This window comes from Rhinoderma darwinii, chromosome 5 (assembly GCF_050947455.1).
Source record: "Rhinoderma darwinii isolate aRhiDar2 chromosome 5, aRhiDar2.hap1, whole genome shotgun sequence".
NCBI lineage: Eukaryota > Metazoa > Chordata > Amphibia > Anura > Rhinodermatidae > Rhinoderma > Rhinoderma darwinii.
This window is the reverse complement of record NC_134691.1, coordinates 62,716,400-62,732,880: the sequence shown is the minus strand read 5'-3', so window position 1 is coordinate 62,732,880 and position 16,481 is coordinate 62,716,400. Positions and strand designations below refer to the sequence as shown.

General features: G+C 43.2%; 1 protein-coding gene across 2 annotated transcripts in view; it reads right to left on the bottom strand.

The window, feature by feature from the left end:
* Window positions 1–15,401, bottom strand: part of PAG1 (phosphoprotein membrane anchor with glycosphingolipid microdomains 1) — an 87,087-nt gene extending 71,686 nt beyond the window's left edge. Inside the window, exon 1 of one of the 2 annotated variants that reach the window (XM_075826082.1) lies at window positions 15,251–15,401. The gene's annotated coding sequence lies outside the window, so the exon portion shown is untranslated. Of the gene's footprint in view, window positions 1–14,965; window positions 15,078–15,250 lie in introns of those variants that run through there. The other variant, XM_075826083.1, reaches the window with a different exon arrangement.
* Between the last annotated feature and the right edge of the window lie 1,080 nt (window positions 15,402–16,481).

Sequence of the window (16,481 nt, the reverse complement as noted above, 5' to 3'; positions counted from 1 at the left end):
AGGCTTCAGAGCGCTTCAAGTCACCCGATTCTGCTGTAACTCAAGATTACGTCAATTCTGTTTTGCTCTATTAACACAGTCAAGATACAGAGGACCTGTCAATTAGTCTGCTGAAGTAGCCACAATCTCCAATTTCTGCGAAGATAACCTGACATTATTAAAGTGACAGCAAAACCAACATCCAATTTACTATAAATGGAAAAAGACAAACATTTACGCGCCTGGACAAACAGAACTTCTTTTAGAAATGGTTCGTAGAAAGCCATGCAGCATGACAGAGGGAATAACTGGCGTATAATTACTATTATTTAGGGAGACTACGCTATTGCTTCCATGAAAACGACGGATCTGGTGCACAACAGAGACAAACGGAAACCATGGGCACCGGATCCGTCACCATTGAAATCAATGGTTCGTGTCAGTTTGTGTCCCGTTCTGCCGGAAACCTCAGACGGAACGTCAGGACGGGACCCCAAAGGAGATGTGAACAGAGCCTAAGGTGTACATAGCCTTTCAATTAGCAGCCTAGCAGCAGTTATTCAGCTGTATGATCTGTATATACACAGGGCAATATAGACTACCACAAGGAAAGGAGACTTGGGGTCCTTGCAAGTAACAAAAAAAAAACTCACATAGGCCAGATTCACATGAACGTGTAGAAACTCGGACGTGAAAAACGTGAAGTTTTTCACGTACAAGGTGTCCCCGTGCGGGTTCCGTTTTCACGGATCCCCATGGACTTGTGTCATGTTCTATTTTTCAACGGACCTTCACACGGTCTATTGAACCAACGGCTGTGTGAACGGCCCCATTGGGTGTATTCACACAGATTATGACACTTTGTCACGCGGCCGACAACCGCACCAAGTATAGGCAAACTTCAGTCTCCACAAGATAAAAAATAAAACCAGGGCAAGGACATGCACGCTCTCCAGAGTAGTCACCCACTGGCTCCGGTATGTTACTAGGCCAAAGCCCAAGCACGGGACACAAGTATTTACTCTGACAGACGCATCAGGAGAGCAACATGAACATCAGCCATTATAAAGACACAGGACATTATATAGTCACAGAATGTACCCAGGGATGTGTGAATTCAACATATTGTCATTCTGCAGTATATTTACCAATAAACTCCCTCTGGGGCACACAATCCCTTGGCAGAGAAACAACTAAAAAGGCATTTACTGTACGAAAACTATTTTGGTACAATTTGGCTATAGAGCCATTGCAATAAATACTGGTTAAATATCCAGTGCCTGCCTAAATTTCAAGCTTCTGAGCACAAAAAAAATAACAAAATTGTAAATGAAAGAATATATTGAAATATTTTCTAGATGTAATGTGGAGGAGGCAAAGAAAAACATGCAAGGTGTTTTTTTTGCTGTCTTCATGCCATTGTCGGCTATTCTCCTTGATAAAGCAGCATCCTGAGGAGTAGACGCAGTCAGCAGGGAGACGCCAGACGCTTTCATACGTAGAACTGCAGTGATCCGCCAGCTCTGAAGTGATAAGATAAGTGGGCCAGCAAGATAGGTGCTAAAATACTCAGATTTTATTAACGGATACCGCTGAGTGAGATCGCTGCTGCATACCAATTCCAATAATGCAATCACAGCACCCCATGCCATGCTGATGTGGCACAACAGAAAGAATTGTGTTCTAAGGCTATTAAATATACATATATACACACTGTACACACACTGTACACACACACACACAAGAAAAGTTTATGTCCCCTGCTTCCTCAGTGACATTGACGGTCTTGTGAATGAGGCCTAAGACGGCTTGATAAATCTCCCTCAAAGTTTTTACTGTCTGCAAATACGGATCCGCAGTCATCCGCAAATACGGGACGGTATCCGTAATTATGGTCCGTAGTGCATCCGTATTTAGAGATCCTTAAAAAAAAAAAAAAAAAGGGAGGCATCTTAGGGAATACCCTGGCGTTGCATAGTAACGCTTCCACAATTACGGATGGCCAAGGATTCACCTCCGTAGCAGTCTACAGTTGCGGGAGCGCCCGTAGACTTCTATGGGGTGTCCGTGCCGCAATTGCGGACAAAAACAGGACATGTTCTATATCTTGCGGCTCATTTCTACGGCACGTACACAACCGTAAGTATACGCAAAGGTGTCTGTGCCCAATAGAAATGAATGGATCTGAAAACTATGGTCATGTGTTAAAGTAAGAATGTCCGCTGTTAATAGCAACCCCACAGCTTTCATATATTAATGAGCTCAGGTAAAATGAAAGCTGAGCTCGATTGGTTGCTATGGGCAACAAAGGACATTCTTACTATAAGGCCTTGTTCACACAGTGCTAAAAAAACAACAACATGTAAAAGTGTCAAAAACGCTAGCGTTTTTTAAAATGCGACGTGTTTTTGTTGTGTTTTGTGCAGGCTTTTGGAGCATTTTTTGGCGCGGAATTAGGACTCCTATTAATTATGGGAATTCGGCGCATTTTTGGTGGTTTTACACGCCAAAGAACTGACTTGGCACAGTTTTTTTTTTACGCAATGCATTTTTTTAAAAACACTACGTGTAATAAAACGTGTCGTATGGACTAATAGCGAACTTTCCCATTCATATTTTATCATGTGTATTTTGACACGTTTTTCGGTGAATTTTATGTGCTGAAAAACACGTTACATACTCGCCTTGTGAACAGGGCTTTAGACAGCTTGATAAATGTCCCCCATTAATTGCAATTTTTTGTTGCCTTTGAATTAAAATAGATCGACATTTCTTTAAGACACTCCAGCCCATTATAGCTGGTATAAATAAAACCGATGTCATCGTATACATGAAACAGCGCTATTTACTTATAAACAATCTGGACTGCGAAAACCGCCATCAACCTCTGCGTTGGATCGCTCATCACCAATGTTCTGTATTTGATATGTATTTACAAGAACTGTGCGTCATCATGGGTATCCATCAGAAAGGACTCGCTCTTTGAAAAGTCGCACATATCCGAAAAAGCGGCTACACATTACTTACCTCTGGTCTTTGGAAACCTCCGATAAACAAGCTGCACAACTGACTGGAATATCCGAACTAGGGGGACATAATCTTCACTAGAGAACTTTAGAATTCCATTTAGTTTATTCTAATAATCTGTATATTAAAAGGATTTTCCCACCAGGGACAATTATGACATATCTCCAGGATGTGATATAAACGTCAGATACGGTAGATAGATGTCATATAGATGCGGGAGTTACGGGAACAGCGTTGGTTGCTGAGCTACGCTGTTCCCGTAAGTCCCAAAGAACTGAACAATAGTTACAGAAACTACTTCAAATAAAAGTCTAGAAAAAAAAACGCCTCAAAAAACGTTTTCAGCTTGAAAAACAAGTGAAAATCAGAAGCCATTTTCTCTGAAACCAGCTCTGTAATTTTCAGCCGCTTTAGACTCAGCATGTGAACATACCCTTAGCGGGCCCCGTTCTAGAGATAGATGCGGGTCCCACCGCTGGGACCAGCACCTGACATTTATGACATATCCTGTGGATATGTCATAAATGTCCCTGGTGGGAAAACCCCTTTAAATACCTGTCTTCAGGCTGCTCTTTATGGCAGGCTGAAGACTGTCAGATGGGAGGCAATAGCGGCTGTGAAACAGCCAACAAATATCCCACAGCCCTGTATGTGTATTATCGGAACCTCCTGCTGCTTCAGACGCTCTATTAATAACACTATTAGAAAGTGGAAAAATGACAACAAGCGCAATATAAACATTCACCCCGAGAAAAAAATTTATTGATGCGAGTTGTAACTTTGATCCTTAAAAGGGGTTTTCCACGTTTGACACCCGGAAATTCCTCAAGGTCTTCAAGATCTCTGCTTGTTGTTATTCAGTGGGAACATTTATGGTCTACTTCCAGTGGATAAAATGGTCCATGGTCATGTGATATACACACAGGTGCACGGCTCGTTACAGTATGTGTTTTAGGGCTTAGACGAACGTGATATACGTCCGTGCAACGCGCGTGATTTTCACGCGCCTCGCACGGACCTATATTAGTCTATGGGCCCGTGCAGACAGTCCATGATTTTTGCCCAGCGTGAGTCCGCTGCGTAAAACTCACGACATGTCCGATACTTGTGCGTTTCTCGCGCATCACGCACGTCAGTCAATGGGTGTGTGAAAATTAGGCGCAGCACACGGAAGCACTTCCGTGTGACGCGCGTGATTTGCGCAAGAGCAGTAAAAAGTATGACTGAAAACAGAAAAGCACAGAGTGTCATAATGATGGCGAAAATCACGCAGCCACGCATCATATGGTGATGACACACGAGCTGTCAAGTGCTTTTTGCACGCGCAAACCGCAGCATTTTTTTGCACGCGCTTGTGTAAATCCAGCCTTAGGCCGGATTCACACGAGCGTGTGCGTTTTGCGCACGCAAAAAACGCAGCGTTTTGCGTGCGCAAAAGGCACTTAACTCCGTGTGTCAGCCCCGTATGATGCGCGGCTGCGTGATTAACGCGCAGCCGCCATCATTATGACACTCCGTTTGGATGTTTGTAAATAGAAAAGCACGTGGTGCTTTTCTGTTTTCGTTCATCCTTTTCACAGCTGTTGCGCAAATCACGCGCGTCGCACGGAAGTTTTCACGCACCGACTGACTTGGGTGATGCGCGAAAAATGGCCAAAGAACGGACATGTTGTGACTTTTTCGCTGCGGACTCACGCAGCGTAAAAACCACGCACCGGTCTTCACGGCCCCATAGACTAATATAGGTCCGTGCGACGCGCGTGTAAATCACGCGCGTTGCACAGACGTATATCACGTTTGTCTGAATAAGCCCTTAGAGAGGTCTTCTAGATCCGCGCATCTGGGTGTCCATCACATGACCATGGACAGAATTTTATCCACTGAAAGTAAACAAGAAATGTTCCTACTGAACAACTAGAAGAAGAGATCTTAAAAACTGACGAATTAATATATATAAAAGTATATTGGAAAATTGTAAAACTTAGTTAAAAAAAAAAAATAGAGTTAATTGGCTCAAAGTGGACAACTCTTTAACAATCTACCCAATAACAAAGCTGCCTGGTGGGAGTTTAGGACTGGATTAGGACTGGAAACGTTTTCAAATGTACCGGGAGTACAGCGGGAACCTCCCAGGGATACCTGCGACACAGGATACCCCCCCCCCCCAGGTGATCATGTTATTTCCCTATGGAGAACACGCTGGAATGACTCTTGTACTGCTCATTTGGAAGATCCCCTTTGAAAACCGCTACCTATGATTTAGAGAATGAACAAAACACCTTCCCTACATATAGAAAATGGCGTTTCCCTTTTAAGAATTAATAAGGGGGATGGAGTCAGAACACCAGTGATACACATGGAAAATGACTCAATAATAAGCTAGAGAGAGCATAGGCCAAAATGAAGCCGAGAGAGCAGAACACAAACCAGTCATCGCAGAACATCCGTTATTATTAGCACAGAGCGGCTTTTACCAGATATTCCCCAGCAGTCCCTAATGAATCGCAGTATTATGTGAGGTCACAGCAGAAAGGGACATTCTTAAAACACATGCTAGTTCTTTATAAGGAATCAGGAAGTTGTTTTATTCATCGCCTCAGTGGGATAGAAAGTCTAAAATAGACCCGAGGACAAATTATCATAATGAATATTCAAAGCCTGAAGAAATATACCAGAAACACATCCCAAACACCTGCTACTTCCACAGTCCCTCCTCATACTAGTCTATGGTATGCAACAGGTTCTACTACAAGTCTTGGAATGTGTCCTGAGTAAATATGTGAAGAATCTCCCCACAGAAAAGTAAAATGTAGATCCCTAAACTGAAACAAAACATGGCCACCAAACGATGAATCCTGGCATCTGTGTCAACTGAGGCCTCACGATCTAGAAGTCCGTGTCGGCCTCTTAACATGCAGGACATTGAACCTATAAGAGAAGTTACATAGACCAATTGTGATGAAGAGCACAAACCACTGAAATCAGGACTATGGCCAAACTGACTTTATACAAAAATATGCACAGCGTAAGGTATGTTCACACGCAGTGTTTTCAGGCGTATTTCAGGGCGTTTACGCCTCGAAAAACGCCTGAAAAAACGGAAGCTGAACACCTACAAACATTAGTTCATACGGGGCGTCTTTTTACGCCGCTGTTTTGAAAAACGGAGCGTAAAATGACGCTCCGTAAAAAGAAGTGCATGTCTCACTTCTTGAGGCGTTTTTTGGAGCTGATTTTCCATTGAACACTATGAAAAACGCTTCAAAAGAAGCTCCAAATTAAAAGAAGCTTCATTTTCAGAAACGCCTGAAAATCAGAGGTTGTTTTCTCTGAAAACAGCTCCGTATTTTCAGATGTTTTTTGTTAAGCGTGTGAATATACCTAAGGGTATGTGCACACACACTAATTACGTCCGTAATTGACGGACGTATTTCGGCCTCAAGTACCAGATCGACCACAGTGCAGGGAGCCGGGCTCCTAGCATCATACTTATGTACGATGCTAGGAGTCCCTGCTACTCCGTGGAACTGCTGTCCCGTACTGAAAACATGATTACAGTACGGGACAGTTGTCCTGCAGAGAGGCAGGGACTCCTAGCATCGTATATAACTATGAGGCTAGGAGCCCGGCTCCCTGCACTGTGATCGGTCCGGGACTTGCGGCCGAAATACGTCCGTCAATTACGGACGTAATTAGTGTGTGTGCACATACCCTAACAGTAGTAAATTGAGATATAGATTTTGCATTGGGGCCTAGGAGTTTTAAAGCGGATCCGTCAGATATTTATGATTCACTGTCGGAGGACAGAATAAAGAAGTGACAGACACCCTGATTTCAGCATGCGGTCACTTATTAGTTAAAGGATATTTGAAATAGACATTTTTATAAAAAAAATTAAAACGATCAGAACGGAGCTTAGAAAATCGCCCTGGAGCACACAGGAGCCGCTGTCCGCTGAGCAGTCAGTACAGCGCAGTGTCGGGTTCAGATCAGAACGGCTTTCTGCAGCTTCTATGTTCTATATACATAGAAGCTGTAAAAGTGAAAACTTTTTTTTTTAAATAAAAAGTCAATTACAAAAGTTGCTTTTAATTACAAAATACATGTATTTCAATAATATAAAAAAAATGTATATTATATACATACACACACACAATGTGGAAAACTGTATATTGTAATCCTACGGCAAAATAATTTACAACACAAGCAATTGAAAAATCTATCCGAGTTGTGGAAAATTTTTACCATAGGATTACATTGTAAAGTTTTAGCATATTTTTACACTGCGGAAACACAAGGCAAACCCGTCACGTGTGACTGCACCTAGCTGCTACGGGGCCCACAGGTATGCTCACACGTAGTGACCAAAAATACGGAGCAGTTTTCAGGCTAAAACAGCTCTTGATTTTCAGACTGTTTTTTAACTCGCATTTTTCGCTGCGTTTTTGGTGCTCTTTTTCAATGGAGTGAATGAAAAACGCCTCCAAAAACGTCCCAAGAAGTGTCCTGCACTTCTTTTGACGAGCCGTCATTTTACACGCCATATTTTGACAGCGACGCGTAAATTAAAGGCTCGTGGGAACAGAACATCGTAATTCCCATTGAAAGCAATGGGCAGCTGTTTGTAGGCGTATTAGGGGCGTTTTTCAGGCGTAAAACGCCAGAATTACGTCTGATAATAGGCTGTGTGAACATACCCTAAAGGGCGGCAATCAAGAGGTGGCGTATAGAAGAATAAAGTGTCTAATATGTCTAGCAAGATGTGCCAAATCACACAGAGTGCGCTACTGTGCCAAATTTGGCGCATCGTTTGCCTGCCAAGTTTTAAACAATGTAAATGTAATCTTTCAGCCTAGACATACTCTAATACGTGGTTATGGATGGCGTCTTTCTATTCTACTGAAATAGAACAAGCATTATGTTTACACAGCCTGCGGTTACACTCTGCGTTGTCTCGTGTGCATCTCTAAGGCTGGATTCACACGAGCATGTTACGTCCGTAAAGGACGGAACGTATTTCGGAAGCAAGTCACGGACCGAACACAGTGCAGGGAGCCGGGCTCCTAGCATCATAGTTATGTACGACGCTAGGAGTCCCTGCCTCGCTGCGGGACAACTGTCCTGTACTGAAAACAGGAATACAGAACGGGACAGTTGTCCCACAGCGAGGCAGGGACTCCTAGCGTCGTACATAAGTATGATGCTAGGAGCCCGGCTCCCTGCAGTGTGTTCGGTCCGTGACTTGCGGCCGAAATACGTTCCGTCCTTTACAGACGTAACATGCTCGTGTGAACCCAGCCTAAGGGTATGTTCACACGGCAGCGTCCAATACGCCTGAAATTACGGAGCTGTTTTCAGGCGAAAACAGCTCTGAATTTCAGATGTAATTGCTCTTACTCGCGTTTTTCGCGGCGTCAATTACGGACGTAATTGGAGCGTTTTTTCAATGGAGTCAATTAAAAACGGCTCCAATTACGTCTCAAGAAGTGACATGCACTTCTTTGAAGTGGGGGCGTCTTTTGACAGTGGCGCGTAAAAAAAAAAAGCCTGTGTGCACAGAACATCGTAACCCCATTGATTTAAATGGGCAGATGTTTGCCGGCGGTTTGGAGCCGTATTCTCGGACGTAATTCGAGGTGTAAAACGCCCGAATTACGTCCGTAAATAGGGCGTGTGAACATACCCTGTCATATGGAAACGTATGTGTACTAGACAATGCTAAATATGGGTAACATTCATACAATTCTTTTTACTTCACTACTAGAAAATGTGTTTGGTACCAGTGAGCCATTTGAAGCATTTGGCATCTAGCACAAGGCTGTTGTCGGCTAGTGTGAAGTAAGCCAACTGCACAACAAAAGGTGCCACATGAACAACGTTCAAGGAAAGGGAATACGACGGACAGCAAAGAAAACAAACATGTGGATCCTCGGCTTTCAAACTGAACCTTCCACAAAGCACAAATGCCCAGGTTGAAGCTTTATCTTCTGGTGGACATATAATCAGAAGACCGTTATACTTGGATGGTATGAAGGGTAACGATGAAGAGTATGGCCAGCAAAAAGATGGATAGATACAAGCCCGGAAATTGTGAGCATCTCATGGAGAAGACTGAACACCCAAAACAGAACAAGCCTTACTCATAAGTGGGCATGTTTTATTATTGGGATGTTAGTCGACTACGCTATTGCTTCCGGCAAAACGACAGATCCGGTGCACAACAGAGACAAATGGAAACCATGGGCACCGGCATTGAAATCAATGGTGATGGAAATGGAAACCCCTAGTTTCCGTCTGTGTCAGTTTGTGTCTGTTCAGGGTCCCATTCTGACGGAAACCTCCGACTGAACGGGACCCCAACGCAGATGTGAACGAAGCCTCTGCCGGGGATTCCGTGAAAGTTTCCATCACTTTTGATGGCAAGAAAAGCAAAGCATGCAGCACTATCCTTACTGTCAGAATGCAGGAAACTTCAACAGAACCCCAACGAAACCAGCAATGAGTCATTGGGGTTCGTCAGTTATAATGTTACTCTATGGTGTGACGTATAAGGCTACATGCATGAATTTTGTGCAGAAATTTATAAAAACCGCAGGTAAACGCAGAGGATTCCGCAGGTAACATCCGCACTTAATAGTGGGTTATTTAAAATTGGTTTTTAGGTGTGTTTTTTACAATTTGATGTGGAAATAGGCGCGTTTTTATGCAGCAGGTTTTGGTGCGTTCTTTTTAAAACTTGTCAGATAAAATTTGCAAGCGGAACCACAAGATTTGAAAATTCGCAGGTCAATTTACGTGCGGAAAAAATATGCAACATGTAGATGAGATTTCTTGATATCTCATTTACTTTGCCGGTACTGTATTACGCTGTGGATTTGCTGCGCAAAAATCTGCACATCAAATGTGCACGTAAAATGCATTGTGTCCATTTGGCCTAAAGCACAGGCTCATGGCTTCCATTAAACAGAAACCATGACGCCAATGTGAACAGAGCATAAATTGAAGCTCACCGCTGACAGGAATATTTGCTCCTGCTCCTCTGTTCCAATATTTTTCATTAGAAGTGTATGTTCACACAGGGCGAACACGCTGCACAAGAGTACACAGTGTATCTGCCCTGGACGCCGCAGAGTATTCCGGCTGAAAAAAACAGCACCAAATTGTGGTGCAGTTTCTTGGCCGGAATGCCCGCTGCGGAAAATAGCAGGTAAAAAAACAAAAAACAAAAAAAAAACCTCATACTTACCCGTAGCCATAGCGAAGCGTCCCTCTGACGTCCTGAAGCCCGGCTCCTGGGATGACGTTTCATCCCATGTGACTGCTGCAGCCTGTGATTGGCCGTATCAGCCACATGGGATAAAAAGTCATCCCTGGAGCCCGGGCTGGACTCAGAAGCAGAGAGAGTTCTGGGCAAGTATAATCTTTCCTGCCACAAAAATTGCAACATCTGCTATTTGTTGTGGATTATCCCTCCCCATTGAATTCAATGGGGAAAAACCTGCAACAGAAACCGGCAGCATAAATTGAAATGCTGCGGATTAAAAGAACGCAGCGCATGTCAACTTTTGAAGTTGTTTGGCTGGATTTTTACGCAGCGAGTGGATGAGATTTGTTCAAACGTTATCCACTTTGCGGAAAATCTGCAGCGTATTACAGTAGCAGCAATGACATTCGCTGCGGAAAATCTGCAGTATTTACGCTACGTGTGAACCCGGCCTTAGGATGCTGGTTATTAAAAGGTCATAGAACATACTCAATCCCTTGAGGATTGTAAAAAGCCGAAACAAAGCAGGAAAAGACCCCCCTTAATATATCGTTTTTACTTTTTTTGTATATGTTTATATTATATGAGCGGATATTTTTCTCATTGTAAAAATAATGTGTATATCGTGGCCAAACTCGACCTGCAAGTAGAACGGAAAATAACTTTTATGGTTATTGAAGTTTCAACTGCTCAATAAAGACTTATTGAAACATAACAGATTTCCTGAACGATGGGGATGATCTTCTAGGAGTCCATTAGAAAATTGTTGCTACTGTTACAAATGGAATTCATATGTATTGCTGCTCATGTATTTTCTCATCCGCTGGCTGAAGAATTGCCACAATTGTAGCGTTTAATCAGTAACAGCCAGGAAAATGTTCAAACAAGTAATATACTTGTTCTGACTGATGGAAAAAAAACGGCCATCTGTTGGAATGGATTGTTTTCCTACTATGTCTATGGCCGGCTTATGGCCATCTAGTCTCCATTTGCTGAGCCGTTGAATGCAGTCCACTGTTCCCTGCAGGAAGAGTAACAGGTTGTCAAAAAAAAAAATACAAAAAATTCTTACCCACGGTGGCTTCTTTGTATCATTATATATATATATATATATATATATATATATATATATATATATATATTTATTACACAAGTCAATGATATCAGCAGCTTTTACGTTCATATACAGTATTAGACTAGTGGTCATGTTACGTCTCCGGTTCTGACGGGGGTTCCCACCAGGTTGAAATCTTTTTAGGAGAACATTTCATTTGATTGTATCATCTGTGACGTCTCATTTCATTATCTGCGCTGCCCAGTAATACAAACGTTAGCAATACAAAAATCCAATGGCTACTAAGAGGCTCCAAAACTGATGTGCAGCTCACTAAGAAGGGTTATTGTACTAAAGGAGTCCATTATTACTGCGGCTGACAATGACCCATCTGTCTGGTCAAATAAAACTTTAATATCAATCACCACAAGAAAACCAGCAAACCACTGAGTAATACGTTCACAAAACAGAATGTATCAGTGATCGCAAAGAAGATACATGTCAAACCCTTAGGCCACATGCACACGTGTGTATTACATGCAGATTTTCCTGTGACAAAGCTGCAGTATAAGGCTGCGTTCACACGACCTATTTTCAGGCGTAAACGAGGCGTAATACGCCTCGTTTTACGTCTGAAAATACAGCTACAATACGTCGGCAAACATCTGCCCATTCATTTGAATGGGTTTGCCGACGTACTGTGCCGACGACCTGTCATTTACGTGTCGTCGTTTGACAGCTGTCAAACGACGACGCGTAAAATGACTGCCTCGGCAAAGAAGTGCAGGACACTTCTTTGCAACGTAATTTGAGCCGTTCTTCATTGAAGTCAATGAAGAGCAGCTCAAGATTTACGAGCGTCAAAGACGCCTCGCATAACGCGAGGAGCTTTTACGTCTGAAACGAGGCAGCTGGTTTCTCCTGAAAACAGTCTGTCTTTTCAGACGTAAAAGGAAGCTAGCGTGTGCACATACCCTAAGGGCTTGTCCACAAGTAATGGAATTGCTGCGTATTTTCTGTCCAGAATACAGAGGGAAAATACGCATCAGAATACAGTAGCAGCAAATTGGGTGAGATTTAACAAATCTTATCCACACGCTGTGGAAAACTTCCGAGCAGAAAATTCTGCACCGCATGTGAATTTTCGTTCTGAAGCATGGCAATTCCTGCTGCGGAAAGTGCAATGAATTGCTGTGTTTTTCAGAGGAGAGGTCACCATCTCCTAGCATTGAAAAAAAAAACGCAGCAAAATCCGCACCATTTTCTGCAGAAAAAAAAAATGCAGGAAGTGGTGCAGTTTCTCCGCACCAGAATTTTTGCTGAAATTTTGTGCACCTATTCCGTTACGTGTCGACAAGCCCCAATACAGTACCAGCAAATTAAACGAGATTGAAAGTAATCTCATCTGCACTTTACAGAATTTTCCCACATGTAAATTGACCTGCGGTCCGGACATTAAAATCCACAGCATGTCAATTTATGCAGCATTTCCGTCTCAGAATTGTACCTGACAAGTTTTCGAAAAAAAGCATCAAAATCTAAAGCATAAAATCTGCATCTGTTTCCGCATCAAAATGTAAAACCACAGGGGATGGATACGCTGTGTAATAGCATGCAGCGCACCCGTCCTGTGCGCCGCAGGGAATTCCAGGTGCACAACAAATAACATTCTGCACCGCAGGTCAATTTCTGAGCGTTTTTTTCCACAGAGTGTGGATGAGATTTGTTTTATCTCATCCACTTTGCTGCCACTGTATTTGCTGTGGATTTTCCATGTAGGAATTAATTCTGTTGCGGAAAATCCTCAGTATTTAGGCAACATGTGAACTGACCCTAAAGTGCGGATTTTACCTGTGGAACTAACTGCGTTTATCTGCGGATTTTCCACATCAAATTGTGCATATAGCTTTACGGGGGGGGGGGTTCTCAAAACCCCTAGACTTCTGAAAGCCAGGTGACCAGCGGTACAATTCTTACCTGTGCCAGTATTGTACCATATCACAGGAATTACCACACAACTATCAATATAAATAAAATATTCTGTTACATAAAATCTTTCTAAAACTGTTGCCTATTAAAAAGGTACACGAGGTGTGGACATTCATTTTACCATTTAGGCCTTTTCCTCTTTCATTCACATACAATATTTGTACCTGTAACATTATGCAATATAGATATCGGTGTGAAAATGCTTTAATATATAAGCTGGCATTGCGGCTACAAGGCCTTGTCCACACGTAATGGAATTGCTGCGTATTTTCCATCCGGAATTGCGGACAGAAAATACGCAGCGGAATACAGTAGCAGCAAAGTGGGTGTGATTTAACAAATGTCATCCATCTACGGAAAATTCCATCCAGAAATTCACCTGAGGTGCGTAATTTTATTTTCGCAGCATGTCAATCATTGCTGCAGAAAATTTACTGATTTCCGGCTTTTTTTCCCCCCATAAAAATTCAATGAGGAACGACAATTCCGCAGCAATCTGCAATGTACAGCGTGACTTGCTGCGGAAACGTTGCAGAATTTCTTACAGGGGCTGGAAACGGCATCACAGGAAGTAATATCACAACAGCCCTTGACAAAACGCATGAAATGATGCGGATTTTCTGCTAGTTGATGCGTAAATGCTGTGGAAATTTTAGGCAGCAAATCCATGTGTGGACCAGCCCTGAGGGGAGAGGTTTGCTACATCTTATCTAGAGGTGCTCCATGCATATTATTCCACAAGATCAACCAATTTATATTGGAGTTCATATTTAGAAGCGTGAGCGCATCTGGCATTTTGCTTTATTTAAGTTTTTAAGTTACAAGGCTGCATAGCAACATTGACCTGGTACCTCATTATCTCTGGTACTATATACACCAGCATTATCTGTGGCGCTATATACCAGCATTATCTCTGGCGCTATATACACCAGCATTATCTATGGCACTATATACCAGCATTATCTATGGCACTATATACCCTCTCGCTTCCTTCACCAGCTCCATCCCAGAGCGGATTTCTATACAGTCGGGTTGCTATGTTAATGATTCTTCATAGCAACATCAAGATTTTCCAGTCTTTACTGGAACATTTCAGGAGCAGAAAATATTTTTCACCCTCCAAAGCGCCGTCCACATATAGAGACAAATTCTATACCAAGAACCTGGCACATTGCCAAGTTTTACTAAATTAAATATATGCAAAATGCTTCTACTAAGTCAATAGACAGGACCAGTTCTACATGTTTGTACCGCACTTGGAATGAGATATTATATACATATATTTATTATGGTCATTGGTGGGAAATGTTAGTTTTGTGATGTGATATATGTAGAACACTGTATATGCACAAACTTTCAAGTGCACAAAATGATGGAAATGTAGAAATAGTGGCCATTGGTGATCCCCCGGGCTACGTGATCCCCCATACATTGCAGGACAGCACATTTCATCAGAAAGAACGGGGTTCAGAAAACATTTTTGCCTGCATGACCCCATCCACAATCATAGATAGCATTTCTATAGAGCACCAGTTATAGTATAGACAAGCACAAAAATATACCACATGTAAAAAAGTCTACAGAAATACATAGACTACTAGCACTGCACCCCATTACACAAGAGTTAACAGACACATGCAATATGGTCTCACTGTACAGAGCGCTGCATTGGAAGTAGAGAGCTCTGTGGATCCCGGGTGCTCTGTGGATCCGGGGCGCTCTGTGGATCCGGGGCGCTCTGTGGATCCGGGGAGCTCTGTGGATCCGGGGAGCTCTGTGGATCCGGGGAGCTCTGTGGATCCTGGGAGCTCTATGGATCCTGGGAGCTCTATGGATCCTGGGAGCTCCAGCACATGCTTTTCCCTGTGCCTTCTCCACAGAGCTGCAGCAATCCTGTATTCCATGATACACAGAAGGCGAGGAAACATCACACTTACCAGCATGCTGCAACTTCCACCCGGGGGAGAAGGAGAGCGAGCCGCAGAGCAGCACATCCAAGAGCCCGACGCAGTGTGCAGCTAATCCACCATCACATTGGCTGTGAGCTCGGAATAAGCCGGGTCACCGTGTGGATCTGCATGCAGAGCACAGAGCGCTTCCCTACGAGGCTGCCAGCTCCTCTCTCAGGCAACAATGCCGCCTCTGTCAGAACACGGTCTATTACCACAGCGACACTGCCCCTGTGTGGAGGCGTTAACCCGCTCGCTGCCGGCCATGCATAACCTTGAACGATAGGCTCTTCTGAGCCCATAGGGAGCTGGTCCTATAATAAACAGTGGTCAGACAGCCCGTTCAGTAGTAGAAATATTACACTGTTGTGTCAGGATTAACGACATAATCAATCTTTTATTTTTTCTACAAACTCCTGTCATCGTAATTATAAAAACGAAACCATGGTCTGAAAATACATGGGATAAAAACAATTCTGTTTTGGTGGAGTCCGGTCTTGTGGTGGCGCATTTTGGAAAGTGGGTGTGGCTCCAAAAGAACGCGGCAGATAGGAAATACAGATTATGCCGCATCAGCACTCTTAGGGCTTGTCCACACCTAACGGAATTGCTGCAGCAATGCCGCAGAAACTAGCAGAAATTCAGCTGCGGAAAAGCCTCACCATTCCCTGCGTTTTTCACTGCAGAAAATGGTGCGAATTTTGCAGCGTTTTTCTCAAGTCTGTGAGATGGTGACATCTCCTCAGAAAAACGCAGCAATTCAGTCCACTTTCCGCAGCAGGGATTGACATGTGGTACGAAAAATATGCACCGCATGTCAATTTCTGGTCGGAAATTTTACGCAGAGTGTGGATGGGATTTGTTAAGTCTCACCCACTTTGCTGCTACCGTATTCTGCTGCGTATTTTCCGTCGGTAATTCCGGACGGAAAATATGCAGCAATTATGTTTCGTGTGGACAAGCCCTTATAAGGCTACATGCGCACGTTACATATTTTGCTGCGGAAAATACGCATCAAACCGCAGGAATACGCATGACCTGCCTAGGTAGAGTCGTGTGTTAACCTTAGACCATACTATCCCCCCCACCCCCACTTAGTAAAGACACGTGACACCGAGGTTGGATGTGAAATGGCCACAGCAGCCGTTTATTAATTTCACAGTTTTATGAAAACAATTTAAATCCGAAACATTCGGATAACTAGTTAGGAATCCACCAG